Below are 27,175 nucleotides of genomic sequence, written 5' to 3'. Positions count from 1 at the left end.
GAAAACATCCCCAAACAGCTCCAAATCACTCCCAATTGCTATAAACGACCACAACTCCATTCCAACATATAAATACAAGTTGAGGACACTTGAAGAAGGGTTAGAACACCTATCCAAGAAATCAAACACAAGAGAAGAGTTTTCCAATCTTATTTTATCTATCTTGTAAATATTTTTGTTTAGTGAGCTAAATTTTGTAAACACCCTACCTTTGAGAGGTTTTATTGTTTACTTCTTTTTACCTTTTCTAAAAGGGGATTGGTTATATCTTATCCAATTGAAAAGATATGGAGTTGTAAAGGTTACTCTTGATCCTTGAAAAAGAAAGAACAAATTAGTGAATTTGTTAGAAAATCCTTAGTGAGGAGCTAAGGTAGTGGAGGTAGACTTAGTTGAGAAGTCGATTGTCTTTTCTTTTACTCTCCTTACTCCCTAAAAATTGTTTTATCAATTCACCCCTTTGCTTATTTTTCGGTTGTTTGAATTGAGGCTCTTCGATCCTAACATTTATTTTTAATAAATTAAAATCTTTTTTTAGCTATTGTCAACGCTCACATCCGCTGACGTAACTGCTTGAACAAAGAACTTTTAAGAATAATAATATTCTCTTTAACCACTGACGTAACTCGATGAATTTTCGTCTAATAAAATAACGAATGATGTTATTAATTTAAAAGTAATTAATAAGCGAAGAAATTAATATTTGGTGGTAGGAAAGATCAAACCTAATATTAAAAGAGAGGATTTCATGTCTAACCAAATCAATGTATCTATATATATTTTTTAAACTTATCCCCAAAGATAATTTTCTCCTAGCAGCCATAGTGATTGAGACTCTTCAAATGCTCCCTCTCAATCTCTCAAATAAACTAATCTTACACAAATCTAGTTAAAGAACAAATTATAAAATAAAATAAAATATATAATAATATAAAGTAAACAATTTTTATTGTATAAAGTATATTAAAGGCCACTTAATTATACCAGTCACTAAACTTTTAAAAATTATAAAATGGTCATTAAATTGATATAACTATTATAAAATAGTTACTGTAATGTTATAACAAGTGTAAAAGTATGAAAATTTCAATGATCATTTTGTGACATATCAATAAAATTTAATAATTATTTTATACGATCATTTGACTATAATATAGTGACCTCCTAATGCATTTTTTTAGGAAGTTGGGATCAAACTCGTCTCTACATATTCATATTAGTAGGGATGAATTTAGAAGAGCAAGAGAAGGTTTTGTTTTTTGGTCATGAGAATGGAGAGTTCAATCCCTTGTAGAATGAAGGCTTGGGTTTATTCTCAGCATGGGAAGCCTGCTGATGTTCTGAAACTTGACTCAAACTATGGTGCACCCCAATTGCAACAACATCAGGTTTTGATCAAAGTTATAGCAGCTGCCCTTAATCCATTTGATTTCAAGAGGATTCTCAGCATCTTCGTCGATTCCGATTCTCCCCTCCCAGTAAATTTTCTTCTTCTCTTCCCATTTCCGGTCTCCCCATTTCAGTACTTGACTGATTTTGCCAATGTCTTGACTACGAGAAACACGAAATCAAGATCAAACATTAAGAGGGGTTAACCTACTTCATTTAGAAAATTCAATGGTCTATTAAGTATTTAAACTCAAATTTCAGAGGTCAAAGGATTAATTTTTTTCAATATTTAAGCTTTGAAGGACTTATATTATCATTAAACCGAAAACAATTAGGTTAGAGTCCCACGTCGCGGTTTTACACATTTAGGAATGATAACATATCTAATATCTACACGTTTTGAATTATTTGTATTCGTAGATTATCTTAAAATCGAAACTCATATTTTTAGGGTAGTTTTGTTGTACAACCTACCAATTTAAGGTTAAAAACGATGAAAATGAGTGTAACCGAAATATAATAAAAAATGACAACAATTTAAGTTAGACGCAACTTAAAATGTAATCTTCTTCATAAATATTTATTGTCAAATAACTGAGAATTTTTTGAACAAATATTATCCCATATTCATTTAGACTAATAAAAAATTACATCCACGTAAATAATGCAAATTAACATATACCTATCTACATATGATATTTGAATGGTAATATGAGGCAAGAAGAGTGTACTTGGGTGAAAGAAATACAAGTCCAATTAAGATATAAGTTGTGTTTAAATTTTAAAGTTGGTACGAGTGGTAGACAGCTGAATATCGCTTAAGCATATCTCGAGTTCGAGTTATTGTGTATGTAGAAAATCTCCACTAGGAGACTCACTCACTAAAACCAGGTGTACGATACTGGTCAGTCTAGATTAATCAGAACAAATCCTTGAAAAATAGAAGGAAACAAAAAAAAAATAACTCTTATATTTTATTTTTATAACATTAATTCTATATACTAATTTTTAGGTTTTAATATCTTGTTTAATTTTATCATTATTTATTAATCTCATAATTATGAAAAAGTAAATTAACTTTTTTAAGTCTCTACATTTATAGTTTCTATTTAATTTGGTCATTAATCTTTATGTTGGGATTATGAAGAGGCTCAATGGACAACCGAAAAAGTGCAAAGGGGTTTAATTGATAAAATTGAATTTAGGGAGTAAGGAGAGAAAAATATAAAACAATGAACACAATGATTTATAGTGGTTCGACTTCTCAAATAAGTCTACCTCCACTACCTTAGCTCTTCATCAAGGATTTTCTAACAAATTCACTAATTTGTTCTTTCTTTTTAAAAGATCAAGAGATAACCTTTACAACTCCATATCTTTTCAATTGGCTAAGATAGAACCAAAAACCTTTACAAAAAAAAAAGAAATGTAAACAAGAAAACCTTTACAAGGTAGGTGTTTACAAATTGAAGCTCACTAAAACACAATATTTACAAGAGAAATGAAAATAAGATTGAAACTATTCTCTTGTGTTTGATTGCTTGGATAGGTGTTCTAACCCTTCTTCAAGTGTCTTGAACTTCTATTTATGTGTTGGAATATTGTTGTGGTCGTTTCTAGCTGTTGGAGGTTGTTTGGAGCCGTTGGGGATCAATTTTTGTGCAAAATAAAGTTGCCCAGACCAAGGGGTATCAGTACTCCTAAAGGGAGTATCGATACTACCTTTGTTATATTTAAATTCAACTAGCCGTTGGGGCCGGATGGTATCGATATTATGGCAATGGTATCGGTACTACTAGACATAGTAGTATCGGTACCCCTTTAGGTATCAATACCATTTTTGCATTCTGGAATTTGAGCAAAGCTAGTAGTATCAGTACTACCTAGTGAGTATCGATACTTCCCTTACCTTTGGTATCAGTACCATATGAATAGTATCGGTACATGTTCAATTGGTATCGATACTGTAAGAACAATATCGGTACTACTTGTCCAGAAAATTGTTTTGTGCTCAATTCCAAGTTTCAAGGACTTTGAATTTTTTTTTTAAAAATTTTGAAAAACTTTGAATAAATTCAATTCAAGTCCAAAAACATTTTGCCCTAATTGTTATATCAAAATATAGTTTAACAATCTCCCCTTTTTGATATAACAAAACATTTGAAAAATTATTTTTGGCAAAACACCCCTTACTAAAATGTTAATGAAAAAGGTACCAATTGTTGGAAAATATGTGAAAATGTTCAGCTCCCCCTTTTTCATCAATAAATTGGATTTTCAAACCAATACTTCTTCCCCTTTTTGTTAAATCAAAAAGAATTTAACTTTAAAGTTCAAACATAACATTGGAGAGTAAGTGGTAATTTTTACATTAAATTGTTTTTTTGAAAAATCAAAGCTCCCCCTAAAAAAATGCATTCCAAACAAAATTTAGCTTTAAAATCATGACACTTGAACAAAATTGAATTTCAACAAATAGTAAGAAAAAATGTTAGTAGCTCATGAAATTCAATATATTCAAGTCTAAAATACTTTATGCAATACCAATAGTTGAAATTAAGTACATATGCATAAAGCTTTTCAAAAATGTTATGCATTTGAAGAATTTGATATCAATTGTTAGAGATATATCTTTAACATTTTAAAACACATGCATAAACATTTAGTTTTAGGTCAAAAATTTTAAAATTTGTAAAAGCAAAGCATTTGAAAAGTTTATATCAATTGTTAGAGAGATATCATTTGCATTAAAATCAATTTTGACCAAATTTTATTATGATGAACAAAAAATTATGAAAAATCATTAAAATTTTAAAATGTTCATCATAACATCCTTTTAACATACATGAGATGAAAAACATCAAATCATTAAAATCAAAACTCATGCATGCTTAAATCAAAATGAGCAACCAAATAATCAAAATCAAAAGCATTTAAGCTTAGAGGTTACCCATTCCTTTTTCAAGTGTGGCTAGAGCATCTCAATTTCTTCATTTTCATCACCATTGCTCTCACACACCTACAAGAGACATTTATTTGGATTTTGGTATCCAAATTGCTTTGGATCCTTGAGCATTAGTTTCAATGCCCCTTGTTCCCTTAGGAACCCATACTTGTCTAATTTTAAAGGATTTTCTTTTCTTTATGGGATAAGTATGTTCCAAATGACCATAAAATGGCAATGTGAGCATTTTGCCATTTTTAAACATAATGAGTTATTTTTAGAAATTAATTCTTTTTCTTTTGTTAAACTTTCAAGCTTAACTTTTAAATCAAAATTTTATTTTTCTAAATCATTAAGCTTAACTTTTGAAAGCTCTAAATCATTTTTCAAAATTTCTTTTTGATTTTCAAAATCAACTTTGGCTTTCAAAATCAAATCATTTTCAACTTTAAATTTTGAAATTAATTTTTTATATTTGGAATTCATGGTTTCAAATTCCAAATACAACTCATTATATGCATCTTGTAACTCATCAAAACAATGTGAATTTAATTCATTTGAGTTAGAAGATACATCAGAATCTCCTTCGATGGCCATGAGGCATAGGTTGGCTACTTCATCTTCATCATTTGAGTCATCTTCATCACTCCAAGCCGCCACAAATGCCTTTTTCTTGCTTGATCCATTCTTCTTTAGGAGAGGGCATTCATACTTGACATGCCTCTTTCTTTGACAATTGAAGCACACCGGGGGACCCTTCTTATTGGTTGATTTATGCTTCACTTCCTTGGAAGACATGAATCTTTTGAACTTTTTGAAGAGCTTGACCATCTCTTCTTCATCATCATCGTCTTTATCCACCTCTTCACTTGAATCTTCATATCTCTCATTGGTGGACTTGAAGGCAATGTCTATCTCCTTCTTCTTCTTATTTTGCTTCTCTTCATCTTCTTCCTCTTCCTTCACCATCATCTCATGGGTGCGTAGAGAACCAATTAGCTCATCGAGAGTGAGAGACTTTAGGTATCTAGCTTCATAATTATCGTCTTCTTCAATTACCAAGACTTTAGAAGAGAGTAGATCATCTTCCTCACTAACTTCTCATTGGAGATAGCTTCTCCAAATCCTTTAAGACCGTTGACAATCACGGAAAATCTATTCGTCATAGCTTTGATGTCTTCATCAAGTTTCATCTTGAAATTCTTGTAGCTATGGTTAAGAAGACTTATCTTGATTTACCTTACTTCATCGATTCCATCATGAGTGACTAGGAGCTTATCACATATCTCCTTCGTATTAGAATAAGAGGAGACTCTTCCGTATTCATCCAGGCCTAGTGCACAAAAGAGGATATGCATAGCCTTGGCATTGAGCTATAACTTCTTATTCTCTCCATCATTCCAATGGTCCATCTCGCCGGTTGGAATGGTGTATCCTTTAATGATCGAATTCCAAGCTCCTAGATCGTTGGATTGAATGAAGAGCATCATCTTATTCTTCCAATAGACATAATTTTCTCCATTGAAGTAGGATGGTTTGTTGAGCGGGAGTGAATCTTCAATGTAGTATGCACCGGAGGTTGAAACCATTTCTTCTCGGTTATGTTGGGAATTGGTAGAGCTTCTTATAGGAACGTCTCAAGGTTGTTAAACCTTATAAATGAGTTAGGCTCTGATATCAATTGTTGAGACTATGAAGAGGCTCAATGGATAACCGAAAAAGTGCAAAGGGGTTTAATTGATAAAATTAAATTTAGGGAGTAAGGAGAGAAAAATATAAAACAATGAACACAATGATTTATAGTGGTTCGACTTCTCAAATAAGTCTACTTGCACTACCTTAGCTCCTCACCAAGGATTTTCTAACAAATTCACTAATTTGTTCTTTTTTTTAAAGGATCAAGAGATAACCTTTACAACTCCCTATCTTTTCAATTGGCTAAGATAGAACCAAAAACCCTTTACAAAAAGGAAAGAAATGTAAACAATAAAACTCTTACAAGGTAGGTGTTTACAAATTGAAGCTCACTAAAAAAATATTTATAAGAGAAATGAAAATAAGATTAGAAAATTATTCTATTTTGTTTGATTGCTTGGATAGGTGTTCTAACCCACTTGTATTTATGTGTTGAAATGTTGTTGTGGTTGTTTCTAGCCGTTGAAGGTTGTTTGGAGCCGTTGGGGATCAATTTTCGTGCAAAATAAAGTTACCCAGACCAAGGGGTATCAGTACTCCTAAAGGGAGTATCGGTGCTACCTTTGTTATATTTAAATTCAACTAGTTGTTACTAGCCGTTGGGGCCTGATGGCATCGATACTATGGCAATGGTATCGATATTACTATACATAGTAGTATTGGTACCCCTTTAGGTATAGGTCCCATTTTTGCATTCTGGAATTTGAGCAAAGTTGACAATATCGGTACTACCTAGTGAGTATAGATACTTCCCTTACCTTTGGTATCGGTGCCATATGAACAGTATCGGTACATGTTCAATTGGTATCGATACTGTAAGAACAATATCGATACTACTTGTCCAGAAAATTATTTTGTGCTCAATTGCAAGTTTTAAGGACTTTGAATTATTTTTGAAAACTTTGAAAAAAACTTTGAATAAATTCAATTCAAGTCCAAAAACATTTTCCCTAATTGTTATATCAAAATATAGTTCAACACTTTAAAAATAATAAAAAGTTATTACTAATTAAACAATATAATTTTCTAATTATATACATTTATATTTTTAAAGGTCAAATTAATGAAAAACAAATTGTAAACCTAAAAATTTAAAATATTATTTTAATTTTCTTATAGCTATAAGATTAATAACTAATGAAACGATTCCACTTCATGCTGAGAAGAACTCCTAGTCCCACTCGATATAGATTTTTTGGTGTTACCATATATTTTCTTAAATTTTTTAAATTGTCACCTTTCATTATCCATTGTCAAATACGACTTTCAATTATCTCAATAATAGTTAAGGTAAGTCGAAGTCTTAAAATCAAAGTCATCATCTTGAATGGGACTAACAGCTAACAAGTATGAAGCTATGTTGTTCCAAATATGAATAACGTTCGCGTGCTTCTAAACCCATTTCTCCTCATGCTTACCCTGTGCATCTAATTTGTGGAGGTTGTCATGATCGTATGGAATCTGCGGGATAGGCTAGTGGAAGTCGAACTGCCTCAACACTGTATTCGAAGACTAAAACTCGACAAAAGCAAAATAAATCAACGGTGTAATAGCACACCATTATTGACAACCATCTCAAACATCTTACGACTCACATGAAATAATTTCTAAACCTATGTACGGCCTTCAAATAAACTGTAAAATTAATTTAAAAATTATATAAATTAATTTCCCTTTTATAAAATAAATATATATATATATATATATATTAAAATTTAAGGTAAGCAAAATAAAAAAAGTCACTTTAAAATAAATAAATAGTATATATATACCTCTTTTTTTCCTCTAATAGCGATATTCAACATAAACTCTTTAATATTATTATGCACTAACCTTGTTATTTCTATTTTATGACTCCATATGTATATCAATTAAAAAATATTCATTAATTATTTTTAATCAAAATAAATAAAATTATAATTAAGATTTTAAATCAAAACCAAATAGAAATATTACCTTCTGGCAAGAGAAAAATCAACCGCAATTCTACTAATCGACGTTAAAAATGAAAGTATGTGTCAAGCCCATGATTGTAATAACATCATACATCCACCAATTTTCATTGTATTAGTATTATTTACGATTAATGATGCATTGCACATCACACGATACAAGAACACCAATATCGTCGATCCCCAACTATATTTATGAGTATTCTAAAAATTTTCTAAAAACAAGAGATATTGAGTGTGAATTAAATTACCATATTTATTTGGCATCAAAACTCCCCAATCAACTCCAATATATATGCTCAAGTTGCATATAAAATTTCTTGCTCGGTACTATCTCGATCGAGCAACAATTGGTTCTCCAACCATGATAGCCTCAAACGTCGGCCTTTTAAATATGGTTTTACTATCGTATTCCCAAGTAACACATTGCAAATTTTATCCACACTTTATTCATTGTTATGCACCACTGGAATCCCATTTCTTGAGACCTCGAGTTGAATGGGCACATCCTCCAGAGTTATCGTACATTCTTTATACGAAAAATGAAGCGAATGTGTCTATGGTCTCCAATATTCAATCAATGCACTGATCAAACCTAAGACTAACTTGAATTCTCGAATAAATAATACATAGTAAAATCTAGCCTCTTGTAATTTATCTTCAATCAAATGGTATGACTTCTTGGGAATATTGATTCGATGACAGAGGACTCGTTGCTCGTCTCCCTACAATTAATTAAATCATTAAGTTAATCAACTAATCATAAAATAAACTTCTAGCATTTAATAATATAATAATAATTCGTTCTCAAATAAAATATATTATTGTATTAAATAAGTAATAATAACACCATCATTTCCAAATGAATAGAAATAAATTGATTGTCAAGCCTCGGCTGTAACATTCCAAAGATCGGGATAGTGACCAAAGTGTAAGATGTTAAAATTTTGTTTCTAATTTTGAAAATTTTGAAAAGTTCAGGGGTTTAATTGGAAATTATTTGAGTAGGATTGATTAATAAAGATGAAATGATATAAGGGCATTTTAGTCTTTTGGCAAATAAAGAATTTAAAATTCTTAATGGGGTTTTATATCTCCACATGGAGAAGAGTTGAGGAAATCCAAAATTTTCTCCCTCTTTCTTCATCATTTCTTCCTCCTTTCTACGTGAGTGTATGGCTAAGGTAAGGATTCTTCCAGTTGATTATTTCTTATGATTTATGAGTAGTTTTGATTTTTGATGTGTTAAGAAAGCTTAAGGAAAGTTTAAAGTGGTTTAAAACTCAAAGATGGATAAGTTATGAGAGATTAAATAAAAGGGGGTTTTAAGTGAAATTGTGGAAAAGAGTTAGTAAGTAGATTTTGAAGTTGGATTTGACTTTTCATTAGTAAGGATAAGAGATTCATGAGTTAGGAAAGGAATAATAACAAAGTTGAAAGTTTAGTCAGATTCTTAGTTTTGAGTGTTATGGGGAGTTATTGAATATTATGATGTGTTATAGTGAGATAAGATGGTTTGAGTAAGCATAGTTGAGGTTAAGGATAAAAAAGAAGAGTAAAGTGAAGAATTTAGTGAATAATTGGTAAATTTTCAGGTTGTAGGAGTAAAGTTTGGGCTTGTGATATCGGTACTGCATGAACAATACCGATATACAAAGAAATAAGAAGTGATATTTATGGGTAGGTATCGATATTGGATGAACAATATCGATACCATAAGAAAAAGATGACAAATCCTTCATAGGGTATCGATACCAAAGTGATAGTATCGGTACCATGGGTATCGATACCAATATATAAGTATCGGTACCATTTTTAGAGTGAAATTCTAGAACCGAAAATAGATATCGATACCACGGTAAGGAAGTATCAGTACTGTACCTTGAGTACCGATACTAGTCATATTGAAAGTATGAATCAAGTGTCTTTTCAAGATTAAGTTTTGATGATTGATTAGCAGTGATTCAAATTACAATATTTTTATGGATTGTATATTCATGTAGATATCGAGCGAAAGAAAAATCCGGACAAGTCAACGAAGTGAAACTTACCAAGAGAGAGATGGGACAATTGCTTTGACTAGTGAGGCCAAGGTGAGTGCATGCTAGTATGAAATATGATCATATGGAAAAAAGACTTACAATGAGTCTATTCCCAATGTTTTGATTGTACGATTCTAGGAATGCAAGCATATTGTTTATATGGTTTATATGTGTATATGAATATATGTTTATGTGTTATATGCATTGTTATTCATGAACTATGTGTTACATGTTTTCTTATGTGATAATGATCTATGGGTATATATGATAAAAAGATATAAGTTATATGAATTAGATCTATGTGAATACATGTCTGAGTTGTAATCTATGTGAACTGATATAAATGACTATGTGAGTAAATGAAAAGTGAGATAAGCTCAATAACATTGAACTATGTGATTACATGATAAATGATATAAGTTATGTGACTATGAGCTATGTGAGTACATGTCTATGTGATGATCTATGTGACTATGTGAACATGTGATATAATCTATGTGATACATAACTATATGAATAATTGAAAATGTGAAATGTGTAAACCTTAAAGCCTATAAATATGCGTTATGAGAGCTAAGGGTATAATTGGCATGCAAAGAGTCGAGGGTTCTACGCGGTCCTTCGGGACAATTCTACGTGGTCCTCTGGGACATTTCTACGTGGTCCTTCGGGATATTCTATATGGCACTTCGGTGCAATTTATACGAGCTATGGTGACAGCATTTGTGCACAAACTCAATGCACTCACATACCTTAAGTTCTCAGAAGTAAACCATGGGCTATTAAAAGAAATAACATAAATAAACAGTGTGTGTGATGTTATATGTTTTGTTTTGTGAAATGTACTAGATGATATTGATAATGATATTGATGATGAGGATGATACTGATGAGGATATATATATATATGTATTTGCACTTGTGATTTTGTTATATGATGTGTCATATAGTTTCTCTACATGATTGTATGAAATGCTTAGAATATGATTTGGTGATAAAATGTTTTATTATATATTTTAAATGCCTCACTAAGTCAACGACTTAGCGTGTGAGTGTTTCACACGTAGGTCCAGAGAAACAAGAAGATTAAAGCTAGAAGCCAAGACAAAATAAGCATTTCGAAGATCAGATCAGAAAAGATTTAATAGTATGTGTTTTGTGTATTAAATATGATTGGCATGTAATTAAAGTTTAAATTGTATATGCTCTGATCATTTTGTAACCAAACTATATTGTATTTATGTAAATTATTAAGTATGTTATTTTCAGTTGGAGTTTGAATTTTCTTTGTTACCAAAAATCAAGGGGTTCCATCGTTTTTATATAAACAAAAGTCTAGATTTTCAGCTATCTTTTAAAGGTAAATGATTTTAAAAGTCTATACGACACTTCGGATTCGTATTCGGGTTAGATACGGGTTCGGGTGTTACATCCTCAACAATTGATTTTGTTCGGTCATTTGAAAGACTATGCAGATAATTATTTTTAAAATTAAACAATAATTAATTTAATTAGTATAGAGATCAAAATCTAAACATTACATTAATTTAAACAAAAATAATTTAATCTAAAAATTATCTACAAAATTTTACCTATTTTCAAGGTAAACCAAATATAATTTATTTTTAAACTAAACTTCATTCAAACTAAACAACATAAATTAATTAAAAAAATAATTTAATAATCGAAAAAAATAAAATAAAAAATTATCTATATTAATTTAGACTTATCAAAAAAAATCTAAATAAAAAAATTATAAATTACCTTCGAATGTCGAATATATTTCTTCCACCTTTCTTTCTTTCTTCCCTAATTTCTTCTCCTCACCTTTCTCTTTTCTTCTTAAATTTCATCCCGTAACACTCCTATATATAAAAGTTATCACCCACCCATCTATACCATTATTGCAGCATTTATTGATTACAATAATTGTACCATTATTGCTGCCATTTACACTGCCATGGATGCAGCTTGAGGCAGATTCACGTTCAATGCATCAGATTCACGGGCCGTTTACACTAACCATGCATCAGCTTGAGTGCAATGCGTCTCCACCCCAGACGCATGGAGTGCAATGCGACTCCATAATGCGTCTAATTCAAGTCTTGATTTTATATAAAGGATATATTTTTTTCGTTTTGATTTTAAATTTATTATGTAATCTATAATCTGTGTTATTGGTTATGTCAGTGTGTTCCAGGATATGATGTAGCTGGTGTGGTACTAAAAGTGGGCAGCCAAGTAAGAGGTTTAAAGGAAGGAGATGAAGTATATGGTAACATTAACGAGAAAGGCTTGGGTCATCCTAAAATGTATGGCACTTTAGCTTAATACACTGTTGCTGAAGAGAATCTGTTGGCTCTAAAACTAACAAATCCGGGTTTTATTGAAGCTTCTTCCATTCCCTTAGCTATTGGAACTGCTTATGAAGGCCTTGTGAAACCTGGCTTATCTTTTGGTCAATCTATCCTTGTTTTAGGCGGTGCTGGTGGAGTCGGCACCATGGTTATTCAGGTACCATGCTCTATATTGAATACTATTTTTTCTTCTTCATTTATGGTGTCTACATGTTTGATTAAATGCCTCTATGGGGGCAAACCAAAAGCTACTATATCTCACGTTGGGGTTTAAATCAACTGAGTTTGAATAGATAAATTTGTGTTCCTCTTCGTTTATTTATTTTTGAAGATATTCATATCGATTCGTGTTCGTTTGTTTATTTTTGAAAGTGTTAGTGTTCGGTTCGTTTATATATTCGTTTTGTTTATTACTCACGAACATGTTGGTGAAATTACGTCATTAGTCTTTAAGTTACTTAGATTTCACAATTTAAACTTCAAAATTCATCAAGTGTTCAATTTAGTCTCTTACTTTATCAATATTTACAATATAAAATAAAGCGAAAGGAGAACCATGTAAACAATTCAATAAATACGCTTATAAACAAGTCAATAAACAAGTTTGTTTATGAACTAAGCTAACCGAACACACCTCTGTTCCTATTCGTTCATTTATTAAATGAACATAAAAATTTTATTCATATTCGTTTATCTAACTTAATAAACAAATAGTTCACGAATAGTTTATCCAACACTTTGTTCATTTACACTCCTATCTCTTAATTTTAGGGTGATAATTTGGGCCAAACCAAGTTTGTATGGTTTTAATGACATACATTAATGTTATCAGAAGTGTTGGTATTGGATAATGATACGAATTCGATATTGATATGCTTATTTCTTTTTCATGTTTTTTGTATATATTTGGAATTATACTTTTGGAATACCTTTATCGGCCTTTTGGCTACTATCAAGTGTGGAATTATACTTTTGGAATTTTAATGGATCAGCTAGCTAAGCATGTCTTTGGAGCATCCAAAGTTGCAGCTACCTCGTGCTCAGAAACTGGAGTTGCTAAAGAGCTTGGTTGCTGATTTGGCCATTGATTACACCAAAGACAACTTCAAAGATTTGCCAGAGAAGTTCGGCGTAATATACGATACAGTCGGTATGATTCTATATCTTCGTTGCTTCTAAACTATTTCGAAATACCGATACTACATAGCATATGAAGAAAAAAAATCCTTCAGATTCGAGTTAGTTAGACATGTTTCTTTATGCAAATATAAAATAGGGCAATCTGAAAGGGCAGTGAAGGCAATCAAAGAAGGTGGTAAGGTTGTTACAATAGAACCGGTTGGTGAACTGGCTGAACCAGCTTTCAGGTTCATCCTCACGTCTAGTGGGTCTATGCTGGAGAAATTGAACCCTTTCCTTGAAAGTGGGGGAAGTGAAGCCTGTCATTGATCCAAGAGGCACATTTTCTTTCTCTCGAACTCCACACGCCTTTTCTTATCTCGAAACCGGAAGAGTTACAGGAAAAATTGTCATACATCCAATTCCATGACTCGGGTCGATGTTTTAGTTGCTCGGACTCGAGTGCATCGGATATCGGTATGTATACCCTTTACCTATGTTTGGATATGCGTCAGACACGGTTTTCAAACACCTGTAACATTGGTTAGTATACTTCAATACTTCTGCAATAAATAAGTTTGTCTGGAAATGGACTAGTGATGAAATATTAATGGAGTCTCCGGTATATGCCTTTTTCTTTTCTTATTCCAGTCCTGGATTGTTGCAACATACAAAATCTTGAACATTTGCAGGTGATCTGTGTAGTAACCGGTTTTCGTCCGGGCACGAAATATTTACTTGACTGGAAAATTGATGTGAATAAATGGTTTTGAAAATAATTTGGGAATCGCCATCGGCCTTTTGGGTCAGGTAGGTCGAATACCTAAAAATTATCTTTTAACAGAGTTTTTAAGAAAACATCAGTTAAAAGATGAACTGATATGCGTTTATAACCAAAAATTCTTTCATTTTAATAATAAAAAGGGATTCGTGGTCGGTTACGTTTAGGGAAGGATTAGCATCCCTACAACGCCCAAAATTGGTACTTTTTAATTATAAATTGTCTCTATTATTAGAAATTTAAAAATTTAAAATATATTTAATTTATAATCTTATTATTTCGAAAAAAATATTAATTTATATATTTATAAATAAAATATTTATTTATTTAAAAATATATCAGAAAATGATTTCTAGGTACCTTAAGACAACTCTTTTCTTCGATATATATTAAAAATAAAAATTTATAATATTTAATTTTAAAATACCAGAATAGGACATCCAGTTGTATTAAGAATGCCCTTTTATTTGATATTGAAAAATAAGTAAATAAATATTAAAAACATTTATAAAAAAATATTAAATATTATTTATTATATATATTTATATGACTATATAATAAAAAATATTCAAATATATTAACAAGTAAAATTAAAACAATAAAAATACAATTATATATTTAAAAGCAGTAAAATAAATGAAAATATTTAAAATTAGTGAATAAATTATAATAAAATTAAATACTTAATCTTAATTAATTATTTAAAATTATAGGGATTAATCATGCTATTTTCCTTATTTATTAATTTAGTGACTAAAATAAACTTATATAAAATTCGAATATCAGATTAAAATAAATTAAAAATATATACTCAGGATTAAAATATTAATTATTAAAATTAACAGACTAAATACGTAATTTTCCTAAAATATTTATATAAACAGATTAGTGATTAAAATATAAGATAAACAAAATTAAAAGATCAAATTAAAACATTTAAGATTTGATTTTAGTGACTAAAATGAAATATTACAAAATTAAGATGGCTGCGGAAAGGTTTTAGCCAAAAGGAAATTACGGACATACCCCTTCCCTAAACGACGTCGTTTGGGAAGAGGTATATATCCCCCAAACGGCTGGCCCGAAGGGCCAGCATCTTCATTTCTTTCCTTTCTCTTCTCTCTCTAACTGAGAGATAAAAGAATTCTCTCGCCTCTCTCTGGCTTCCCTCACCGGAGGAAAGCCGGTCACCGGGCGGCAGCCGTCTGCCGCCGGCCACCGTATCCGGTGGCCGGAAAAATTTATTTTTACACCACTATGTAGATCGGACCGTCCTAATGACAGTTCCGGTGTTCCTTTCTTTTAAAAAGCTCCCAATCGGAGCAAATCTAAGAAAGTACCTTCGATTTTCGAAGATTTTGGTGACGTTTGAAGAGGTTCGGTGGTCGTGGCTTCCTCGGTAAGCTTCTCTCCTTCCTTTTCTTTTGTTTTTGGTTGCTGGTTGTTGTGAGTTGGTCTCTATTTTTGTATCTTTGCTCTCGGTTTTGTCTCTCTGGGGTCTGTTGGGTTTTTTTCTTTGCAGATTGGGTGATGGCTTTATAACCATCACCGATGTGGCCATCGGACCGGGTAAAAGAGTGGAGTCTGGTGAGTCACCGGACTCCCAGTGGTGACTCACCGTTGGGGCGACATGTGTGCGGCTGGAGTGGCGCTTCTGGAAGCTTCCGACGAGACGTGGCAGCAGTGGAGATGGTGGGAGTAGCTACGGCGGCCGCGTGGCCCTAGGGTATCATACCCTAGGGTTTGCATCTGGAGGAGTGTGGGCCGTTGGATCTCTCAGATCCAACGGCTGAGATGATGAGGCGGCTAGGGTTAGATCAAACCCTAATCTGTTAGGGTTTAGTTGGGCCATTTGTAATTGGGCCAGATAATATGGGCCTGTTTGTAATTATTATTATTATTTTTAATAATAATAATATATATAATAATTATAATAATAATTATAATAATAATAAAATGGGTAAAAAAAATTTAGTATCTTCAGCTGCCCCTCTTTGCTCATTCTTGTATTAACAAGAATAGGGCAAAGACGAAAAGATAATAATTTTTTTTTATCCATTTGGCTTCACTTGATTATGATAAATTCTTCTCTTTCTTCAGATGAGTTCTTCTCATTATGAACTTTCTGCTAGGGATGATGTTGACCTATTTCCTTCTGTGATAGAGTCATTCAAAAGGTTGAATAAGCTCTTCTCATTATGAACTTCTTCTTTCTTTTTCAGATGAGTTCTTCTCATTATGAACTTTCTCTGGAAAGGTTGATGCTGTGATAAAATTATGCAAAAATGTTGAATAAGCTCTTCTCATTGTGAACTTTTTCTTCTTCAGATGATGAGTTCTTCTCATTATGAACTTCTCTGGAAAAACTGATCCATCAAGTGATGGATTTGAGCAAAAAGTTGAACAAATTCTTCTCATTATGAACTTCTTCTTCCTTCTTCAGATGAGTTCTTCTCATTATGAACTCAAACTGGAAAAGCTGATCCATCAAGTGATGGATTTGAGCAAAAGGTTGAACAAATTCTTCTCATTATGAACTTCTTCTTCCTTCTTCAGATGAGTTCTTCTCTTTATGAACTCTACTTGGCAATGTTAATCCATCAAATGATGAATTTAAACAAAAGGTTGAACAAATTCTTCTCATTATAAACTTCTTCTTCCTTCTTCAGATGAGTTCTTCTCATTATGAACTTTTTCTGGAAAATCTGATCTTCAAATGATGGATTTGAGCAAAAGGTTGAACAAATTCTTCTCATTATGAACTTCCAATGATTGGTTTTATAGTTCCTACCGAACCAGATCAGATAACTCAAAGAACACTTCCAGAAGATGCTATTGGGTATTCTTATTTCTACTATGATCACATTCATCTTTCAATTCAATGATTGGTTCTGTGGTTTCATACCAAACCAGATCAGATAACTCAAAGAACACTTCCAGAAGATGCTATGAGCATACTCATTTTTCAAGTCCAATGATGGGGTTTTGGGGTTCATACCAAACCAGATCAGATAACTCAAAGAACACTTCCAGAAGATGCTATGAGCACATTCATCTTCCAAATTCAATGATTGGTTTTTGGGGTTTATACCAAACCAGATCAGATAACTCAAAGAACACTTTTAGAAGATGCTATGAGCACATTCATCTTCCAAATTCAATGATTGGTTTTTGTGGTTCATACCAAACCAGATCAGATAACTCAAAGAATACTTCCAGAAGATGCTATGAGCACATTCATCTTCCAAATTCAATGATTGGTTTTTGGGGTTCATACCAAACCAGATCAGATAACTCAAAGAATGCTTCCAGAAGATGCTATGAGCACACGACACTTGTTCCACTTGAATCTGATGAGGTGGAAATACTTCTAGGTTTCCCTAAAAACCATATACAAGGATCTGTATAGAGACATGTTCCATGGTGGTATCAAAGTCTTGTCTCTTTTCTTTGGGATTAATGATGCAGAGGTTGCCTTTTACTGTCTTGGCATAATTTTGAAAACAGATGTGCAAGAACTGAATGATGATCGGTTGGAGCAATTGATGAATAGTTTTAACGGCCTCGACCTTGTTGTCGGTGGCATCCAGCGTAACAACCTTACTGGAAGAAATAAACATCATTCATGGGCTTGAAGATTTTTGTTGGTGCATTTACTTACAATGATTGCTACAACAAACTGCCTCTTCTGCTGCTCCAATATATCCCACTCTTCTCGAGTCATGGAACGGTTTGACAGTAAAATTTGTCATCTTCAACTTTTGGAATATTGTAACCAATGTTACCCTATATAACCAGAGTGCAAATAATGACTTGTTCATGGCTTTATGATGGTGATGATTTGCTTACTTTGTATTCCATGCCTTTAAAAGTATTAACATAAAGTGATATTCAGAAATATTTAACTTATTTCAAAATTATGTTAATTCATAGAAGAATAAATTGAATTTTTGAAAATAAATTGAATCTCAAATAAATTGAACTTGGAATTTGTTAATAAATAGATAGAATTGTATTCAAAGTTATGGCAAGCATAAGAATGATAAAAATTCAAATGACTCAACAAATTATTAGCATAAGTATTTCTAAATTAATCAAATTGATACAATTTAGAGTAATGATGTAAGCTTTTGTCTGGAAGATCTCAAACGTTGTCAAAATGCTTGTAGATGTGAAGTTTCTCCCAAACTGTCAAAATCTTAAGAGGATTCAATTGCCAGATGCCTAATATCAACATGCATTTGAGCCGCCCTTTCAGGTTTTCAACTCAAATCCTTCCTTTGGTTACAAGATGCCCTTTTGCGGGTTTTCACCTTGACCCCCCTTTTTTCTTTTTTCTTTTTTTTTTTCTTTTTTTTTCTTTCTTTTTTCTTTCTTTTCTTCAAGCATACTATTTCTTGACAGAATCCGAGTTTATTGGATTTCTCAGAATTTTTCCATCCATTTCTGCCAAGATCAACGCTCCTCTGGAAAAGGCCTTTTTCACAACGTATGGCCCTTCCCAATTATGCATCCATTTCCCACGGAAATCTTTATGTATAGGCAAGATCTTTTTTAGTACTAGATCACCCTCTTGGAATTCTCTTGGATGTACTTTTTTGTCATGAGACTTCATCATCCGTTTTTGATACATCTGTCCATGGCAAATAGCTTTCAATCTTTTCTCCTCAACAAGGTTCAATTGATCAACTCTAGCTTGGATCCATTCGGATTTATCCAATTTTGTTTCTCTCAATATTCGAAGCGATGGAATCTCAACTTCAATTGGTAAGACTGCTTCCATCCCGTAGACTAAAGAAAACGGTGTTGCCCCAGTAGATGTTCGAACAGTAGTTCGGTATGCATATAAAGCATAGGGTAACTTCTCGTGCCAATCTTTGTAAGTTTCAGTGGTCTTTGTAATGATTCTCTTGATGTTCTTATTTGCTGCCTCAACTGCCCCATTCATCTTTGGACGATATGCCACTGAGTTTGCATGTTTGATCTTAAACTGTGCACAAAGTTCGGTCATCATTTTGTTGTTCAGGTTCAGAGCATTATCTGTAATGATCCTTTCTGGTAGGCCACACCGACAAACTATCTCTTTCTTTATGAATTTGCAGACTGTGGACCTCTTAATATTGGCATATGAAGCAGCTTCAACCCATTTGGTAAAATAATCAATTGCCACAAGGATGAAACAATGTCCATTCGATGCTTTTGGTGTGATTGCACCAATGACATCTATTCCCCACATAGAAAATGGCCAGGGTGCTGTCATTACATGTAAAGGAGATGGGGGTACATGAATCTTGTCTGCATATATCTGGCATTTATGACATTTCCTTGCATAATCAATGCAATCTGTGTGCATGGTAGCCCAATAGTATCCATATCTCATTATTTTTTCTGGCCATGGAAAGACCATTTGCATGTGTTCCACATATTCCACTGTGTACTTCTTCAATGATGCTTCTAGCTTCGCTGGTATTTAAACATCTCAATAGCATCTGATCATTGCTTCTTCTATACATAATCTCGCCATCAAGAAAAATATCCAGCAGCCATTTTTCTCAAGGTTCTTTTATCAATTTCAGATGCATTTTGTGGATAACTTTGATTTTTGATATATTGCAGGATATCATGATACCATGGTTTACCATCTACCTCTTCTTCCACACTATAACAATGTGCAAGAATTTCATATACTTGCATTTTGATTGGCATCATATCAACTTTCTTAGTTGCCTGAAACATAGCAGCTAATGTAGCCAAAGCATCTGCCATTTGATTTTCTTCTCGAGGGAGATAATTGAAGGTGACTTTCTCAAATTCTTTCACTAATTCGAGGGTAAAATTTCGGTATTCCAACAATTTGAGATCTTTTGTTTCCCATTCTCCTCGCAATTGATACACCACTAACGATGAATCTCCATATATTTTGAGACATTTGATTTTTCTTTCTATAGCTGCTTTTAATCCCATGACACAAGCTTCGTATTCCGCCATGTTATTGGTGCAAAAGAACTCCAGTCTACTTGTAAAGGGATAATAAATATTTTCTGAAGAAATTAACACTGCCCCGATTCCTCTTCCCAAGGCGTTGGATGCTCCGTCAAAGTAAAGCTTCCAAGATGCAGATGCATCATTTGTTCTGACTTCTTCATTCATGGATATGCACAACAAATCTTCATCGGGAAAATTGAAACTCAAAGGCTGATAATCATTTGATACACGACTGGCCAGAAAATCAGCTATGACACTTCCTTTTATCGCTTTTTGGTTGACATATACAATATCAAACTCAGATAATAACATTTGCCATCTAGCCATTCTGCCTGTCAAAGCTGGTGATTCCATTAAGAATTTCAAAGGATCAAGTTTGGATATCAACCAAGTAGTATGATATAACATATATTGTCTGAGTCTTCGAGTAGCCCACACCAAAGCACAACATAATTTTTGTATTGGTGGATATCGAATTTCACAATCAGTAAATTTCTTGCTCAGATAATAAATAGCTTTTTCTTTTCTTCCAGATTCATCATGATGTCCTAGTACACATCCCATCGAATTTTCAAAGACCGTCAAGTAGAGAATTAACGGTCTATCAGGCATTGGTGATACTAAAATAGGGACATTGGATAAATATTTCTTAATAATATCCAAAGTTTCTTGACATTCATCATTCCAGACTTCAGGATTGTTCTTTCGAAGTAATTTGAACACTGGATCGCATTTGTCAGTTAATTGAGAAATGAACCGAGATATATAATTTAATCTTCCCAAAAAGCCTCGAACTTCTTTTTTTGTATTGGGTGGTGGAAGATCTTGAATTGCTTTTACTTTATCTGGATCAATCTCGATTCCTTTTTTGCTGACCACAAATCCCAAAAGTTTCCTGGAAGTTACCCCAAAAGTGCATTTAGCGGGGTTGAGCTTTAATTGATACTTCCTCAATCTATGGAAAAGCTTTCTCAGATTTTGAATATGTTCTTCTTCATTTCGGGATTTGGCAATCATGTCATCTACATATACTTCAATCTCTTTGTGCGTCATGTCATGAAACAAAGTTACCATGGCTCTTTGATACGTTGCCCCTGTATTTTTCAATCCAAATGGCATAACTTTATAGCAGAATGTGCCCCACATGGTTACAAATGTTGTTTTTTCCATGTCTTCAGGATTCATTTTTATCTGATTATATCCTGAAAAGCCATCCATGAATGAAAACCATGCATGTCCTGCAGTATTGTCTACCAAGGTGTCTATGTGGGGTAATGGAAAGCTATCTTTCGGACTAGCTTTGTTGAGATCTCTGTAATCCACACACATTCGAACTTTCCCATTTTTCTTTGGTACGGGAACAATGTTGGCTACCCATTCTGGGTATTTGGCTGCCTGTAGGAAACCTGCATTGATTTGTTTCATCACTTCCTCTTTGATCTGTAACAACATTTCTGGCCTCATTCGCCTGAGCTTTTGTTGGACCGTTTTATATTCTGGATTGATTGGAAGCTTGTGCATTACTATATCTGTACTCAAACCAGGCATATCTTGATAAGACCAGGCGAAGATATCTTTGAACTCTTGAAGAAGATTTATCAATTCTTGTTTTATCTGGATTGTCAGAGTAGTACCCATTTTCACCTCTTTTATTTCTTCATCTGTTCCCAGATTTACAGTTTCAATCTCTTCTTTGTGAGGTAGAATTTGTTTATCTTCTTTTTCTACCAATCTTAATAATTCAGTAGGAACATCACATTCTAGTTCATCCTCACACCCATTGATTTCTTCCAGACATATGGGCTGCTCTAAATTTATCTCTTGATTAAATTTAGGAATGAACATGCTATTAACGTTGTGACACCTGCAAATTTAAGTCGGACATATTTCCGAAAGAATATAGTAAATTTATGAAATAAATAAATGTAAAAATGTAAGAAAATGTAAAGAATGATTGCCATCTGAAAATTTTAAAGAAAATTTCTTATATTTAATATTAGGTTAACATAATTTCCTTTACAAGATAACAAAAAGTTTTCATACTTTTGAGCTAAACATAAAGATTAGTTCTGAATATTACTCTGCGTTAATATTTAAAATTATAGGAAGGTCTTCAGTGGTCCAATTGTTGAGTGTTTCTCCAGGAAAACATGGGCAAATCCTATCCAAGTATTTGCCAGTCTTGATGTCATTCATGATCATGTTGATAAATAATCCATTCATAGCTTCTTCAACTATGCTTTGATCTTTCGTCAACTTTTCTTCTTTAAAGGCCTCAACAAGCTGTTGTTCTACATTAATTGTTCCCCCTGATCTGAATGTGGTCTTCAATTGTGGGAAAGACATGTGTTCCCAAAGGATTTCTTCCCCTTTCAACCTTGCCTTTCTTTCTTCACACCTTCTTTTCATCTCTTTGTTCTTTTGCTGAAAATTGGGCTTAAATCCAATCCCAAAACGATCTTTCTTCATCTTTATACTTACAGGAACTGAAATCCCTTGAAGATTCTTTCCTAAACCTTTCCCAGCTTTAGCTCCGATGCCTAAAGTTTGTCGTACCATCATCTTGGTACAATCAGATAATCTGGGATATGGAATTTTGCTTCCTTCTGCAATAAAGGTTGCATTGACAAATTCAAGAGCTCGGAAAGAGCATTCAAGAGCATCATCATTGGTTTCAATATATGGAACATCACTTCTTAAAGACGCAATGATTTCTTCTTCAGCTCCGACGCATATTAGTTGTCCATCAACAACAAATTTCAATTTCTGATGTAATGAAGAAGGAACGGCTCCTGCTGAATGAATCCATGGCCTCCCTAATAAACAATTATATGTAGGGTGGATGTCCATCACCACAAAGTCAATATTGTACACGACTAGTCCGATTAACAACGGTATTTCCATTTTCCCAAGCACCTCTTTTTGAGTACCATCAAAGGCTCGTACTATATTCTGATAGCTCTTCATGTGTGATTTATCCACAGGCATTCTTTGAAGTGTAACTAGAGGCATCAAGTTGAGAGCAGATCCATTGTCAATCAATACTCCTGGCAAAACATGACCATGACAATGTGTCGTGATATTCAAAGCTTTTACTGACCCCATTCCGCCTTCAGGTATTTCATCATCCGTGAACGTTATGTAATTGTCAGCGGCTATATGTCCCACAATTCTGTCAAGTTTATTGAGGGATATATCTTCAGGGATAAAGGTTTGATTAAGCATTCTCATCAAAGCATTTCTATATGCTTCTGAATTCATCAATAGATCAAGAATAGAAATTCTCGCTTGTTGTTTATGTAGTTGTTCAACCACACTATACTCACTATGTTTCAAGAATTTCAAAAATTCTTGTGCTTGTTTTTCTGTTACAGGCTCATTGAATGCTGGAGGGGATTCATCATCAAATACCTTTTGGGGTATTACCATGGTTTTTCCTTTTGCTTTCACTTGTTCTGAAGCATTGGATGTTTCGGGAGAGTAACATCTTCCACTTCTTGTAAAGAATCCGACTTCACTTACTGCTTCAGACGTCGAACCCAGACTCTGTATTTTCTCTTCCGTTTTTTCTAGAGAAACAGATCCTCCTACCATTGAAACATTGGTAGTATAATTCCAAGGTACCCTGCGGGTATCTTTGTATGGAAATGGTAAAGGAGTTGTGATAACTACTTTCGGCTTTATTGGTGCAGGAATCACCGTAGATGATTTCACATTAATGATCACAGGATCACTTGTTCTCTGACTAGGTTTAGAATCCTCTGATGAGAAAACATCATCTTATTTTTTCCCTGGTTCTTCTTCAAAGAATTCTATCTCTCTGCTATTCATCAATTCTTGTAACAAATCCCTAAACTCAAAACATATTTGAATTTCGTGCCCCTTCTCTTGATGATATTCACAATAATTCTTGCCTTCATTATGCTTTGGCCTGAATTATTGTAGAATTATACCGGCTAAAGAGAGTTGTTGAAATATCCAAACAAAAGGAGATTTAATTTCAGAAATGTCAATTTTTGCTTTCTTTCTGTTCTCTTCCTGAATTGCATTTACGTTTTTATCTCCATGATTTGGCAGCGGATGATTTGATGTAGATGGTGAATTGAATTCCAACTTTCCAGTGTTGATCAAATTTTGAACCACCCTTTTGAATGCCAAACAGTTTTCAATAGAATGACCCGTAATTCCTTCATGGTAAACGCAGTGTGCCTTTACATCATACCATGGAGGGAATGGTGGTTGCATGGGAACCAAAGGGTAGGGCCGTATGACATCTGCTTTTAACAGCGAATCATAGATCTCAGCATATGGTACTGGTAAAGGTGTAAAAGACAACCTTTCATTTTCCTTTCGAGATCCTCTAGACTCTGCTCGATTAGTGTTTGTTTCCTCTTTCTTAACCCTTGGCTGGGTTATTGTAACACTTTTCGATGAATCCTTGTTGTAAGAATTTGCATTGTTGATTTCATTCTCTTTTTTCCGGTACATAGGTCTTTTGGAACTAGACCCTTCATTTGATTCAATTTTGCCACTTTTCAAGACATTTTCAATGAGTTCTCCAGAAATGACCAAATCTGCAAAATTTCTTGTTGCATTCCCCATTAGATGATTTAAATAAGGAGCTTTCAATGTATGGACAAATATTACTGTGGCCTTTTTTTCTGACAAAGGTGGTTAAACCTGTGTTGTCGTGTCACGCCATCTCTGAGCATATTGTCTGAACGTTTCGTTATTCTTTTTCTCTAAATTTTGGAGAGTCCATCTATCAGGGACCATGTCTGTTACGTGGCGGTACTGCTCTAAGAATGCTTTAGCCAGATCTTTCCAGGATCTAATGTTGGCTTTGGTCAATTGAGTATACCATTTTAAAGCTGGTCCTGTCAAACTATCTTGAAAGCAGTGAATTAACAATTTCTCATCTTTCACATATCCTGCCATTCTGCGACAAAACATAGTAATGTGGGATGAAGGGCATGTGGTACCGTCATATCTATCAAATTCGGGAGCTTTGAACTTGATGGGGAGAATTAAGTCTGGAACCAAACTCAACTCACTAGCGTCAAACCCATAGAATGATTCAGTTATTTCCACGGATTTCATTCGTTCTTCTAAGCTCTTGATCTGTCTGGTCAATTCTTCATTTACTTTTTCTTTTTCATTCAGCTCATTCAAATCTGGGATTAAATGCTCAGTATTAAAATCCCCTATTTTCACATCTGATATAAGTGGATTTTTGCTTGAAGATGCAGGATCCACTTGTAGATTTTCATGTGGTTTGGCTTCTTGAAATGCTGATGTGCGAGCATTGATTTGTATAGGTGTAGTACCAGAGTGATAAATTGGTTCTGGTGGAAAACCTAAAGGATACATAGGTTCTTGGTCGAAAGATACATGATTTTCATGCATTTTTCCAATGATAGCGTGTCTTTTAAACATGTCTTCTATTTTCTGCATCATGCTGTCTTGTGAATTTGCAATACTGGCTTCAATTTTCTCCAGCTTCATTCTCATTTCTGCTTGTTCTTTATTATGTTGTTCCTCAATACGTTGTATTTTATCCTCCATAATTCTCTTAGTAGCTTGTCTAGTACCGTAGTGATGTTGTATTTCTCTTTTGGCCAGAATAACTGCGATTGAAAAATCTTCTGATATTATTATATATTTTTTTTTTCAAATTTTAATTAATGAATTTTATCTTAATAATAAAAATTATCCATAAAGAAAATCATGAAATGAATAATGAATGTATGCAAAATGTATGTATGCAAAAAGGTATTGATCCCAAAAAGTTAACTGTATAGAACAACTTTCATTGGCATACAAAAGTTTCTTTATAATAGTTCATAACTACAGATAAGGCATAGCTTTCCTATTAAGCTCTATAATTTCTTTCATTAACCATGACACCTTCTTTCCGAACTTAGAAACTGGATCAACATGATGCTAAATTATTTTAGCTTCAACAGCTAGTTCCCCAACATATCTAGCAACTTCGCTCATTTGTACTATGGCCTCGAATACCGTATTACTTCTTTCTTCACTTCTTTCTACATAGAAATCAGTTGACTTTTTCCACTGTTCATTAGTTCCTTCAAGAGTTTGCTCTAACTCAGTGATTCTGACTTGACAATTGTGCAGAGTTTTTTCAAGATCTTTAATGCGTCTTCGCAGTGAAGCACTTTCTTCATTATTTTCTTTGAGATCATTAGGTCCTAGCCGAACATTTTCTTGAAATAATGACTTTTCAAGTTGCAAAATGTAAGCATTAAACTCTGTATTTTTGTTTCTAGACTGATCCAGATCTTCTTCAAGTTTTGCTCGTGCTTCTTGCGTTCTTTGATTAAGCTTCTGGATTTGAACATTCTTGTTTTTGCATCTTTGCATCCAATTGCTAGCCATTTCTTGCTCTACCTCAAGTTTGGTGTTGAAATTCTTTCTTTCCAGCTCCCATTTTTCTTTTTCAATATTGGACTCTTCAATCTTTTGGCCCCTGACTTCAAGTTCAGCAATCAGCTGGTTCATTTCAGATTCAAATCCCTTGAACATGATATTTTTCTCACCTTCAAATTTATCAAAGATGTCATTCTTCATCTCTTCTAAATCTTTGGCTCGATCCCTTTCTCTTTGCATTTCATTCATGATCTCGCGGTGTTCAGCTTTGTGTTTTATAATTCGCTCTCTTCTGTCAACCTCAAAATCTTCCATTTTTTGCTTTCCTTTCTCAAGGCTTTTGAGTAGACGGCTATTCTTTCCTTTCAGATCTTCAACTCGACTTTTCTCGATGTTCAATTCTCTGGTCATTTGCACTGTTGATTGGCTTGGTCCTGATGTTTTCCGGGATTTATATAACTCCTGGTAATTTTTCTTTAATGCTCTAAATTTACCATCAAATTTTTCTTTGTTTTCTCTCAA

At 33.2% G+C, this 27,175-nt stretch overlaps 1 pseudogene; it reads left to right on the top strand.

Annotated features, from left to right (window-relative positions):
• Positions 1 to 1,271: 1,271 nt before the first annotated feature.
• LOC120157297 lies at positions 1,272 to 13,993 on the top strand (annotated as a pseudogene).
• Positions 13,994 to 27,175: the final 13,182 nt, after the last annotated feature.

Source organism: Hibiscus syriacus, unplaced genomic scaffold (genome assembly GCF_006381635.1).
Source record: "Hibiscus syriacus cultivar Baekdansim isolate YM2019G1 unplaced genomic scaffold, ASM638163v2 tig00111239_pilon, whole genome shotgun sequence".
Classification (NCBI taxonomy): Eukaryota; Viridiplantae; Streptophyta; class Magnoliopsida; order Malvales; family Malvaceae; genus Hibiscus; species Hibiscus syriacus.
Note: the sequence above shows the minus strand (reverse complement) of the source record. Positions and strands in the feature narration are given on the sequence as shown.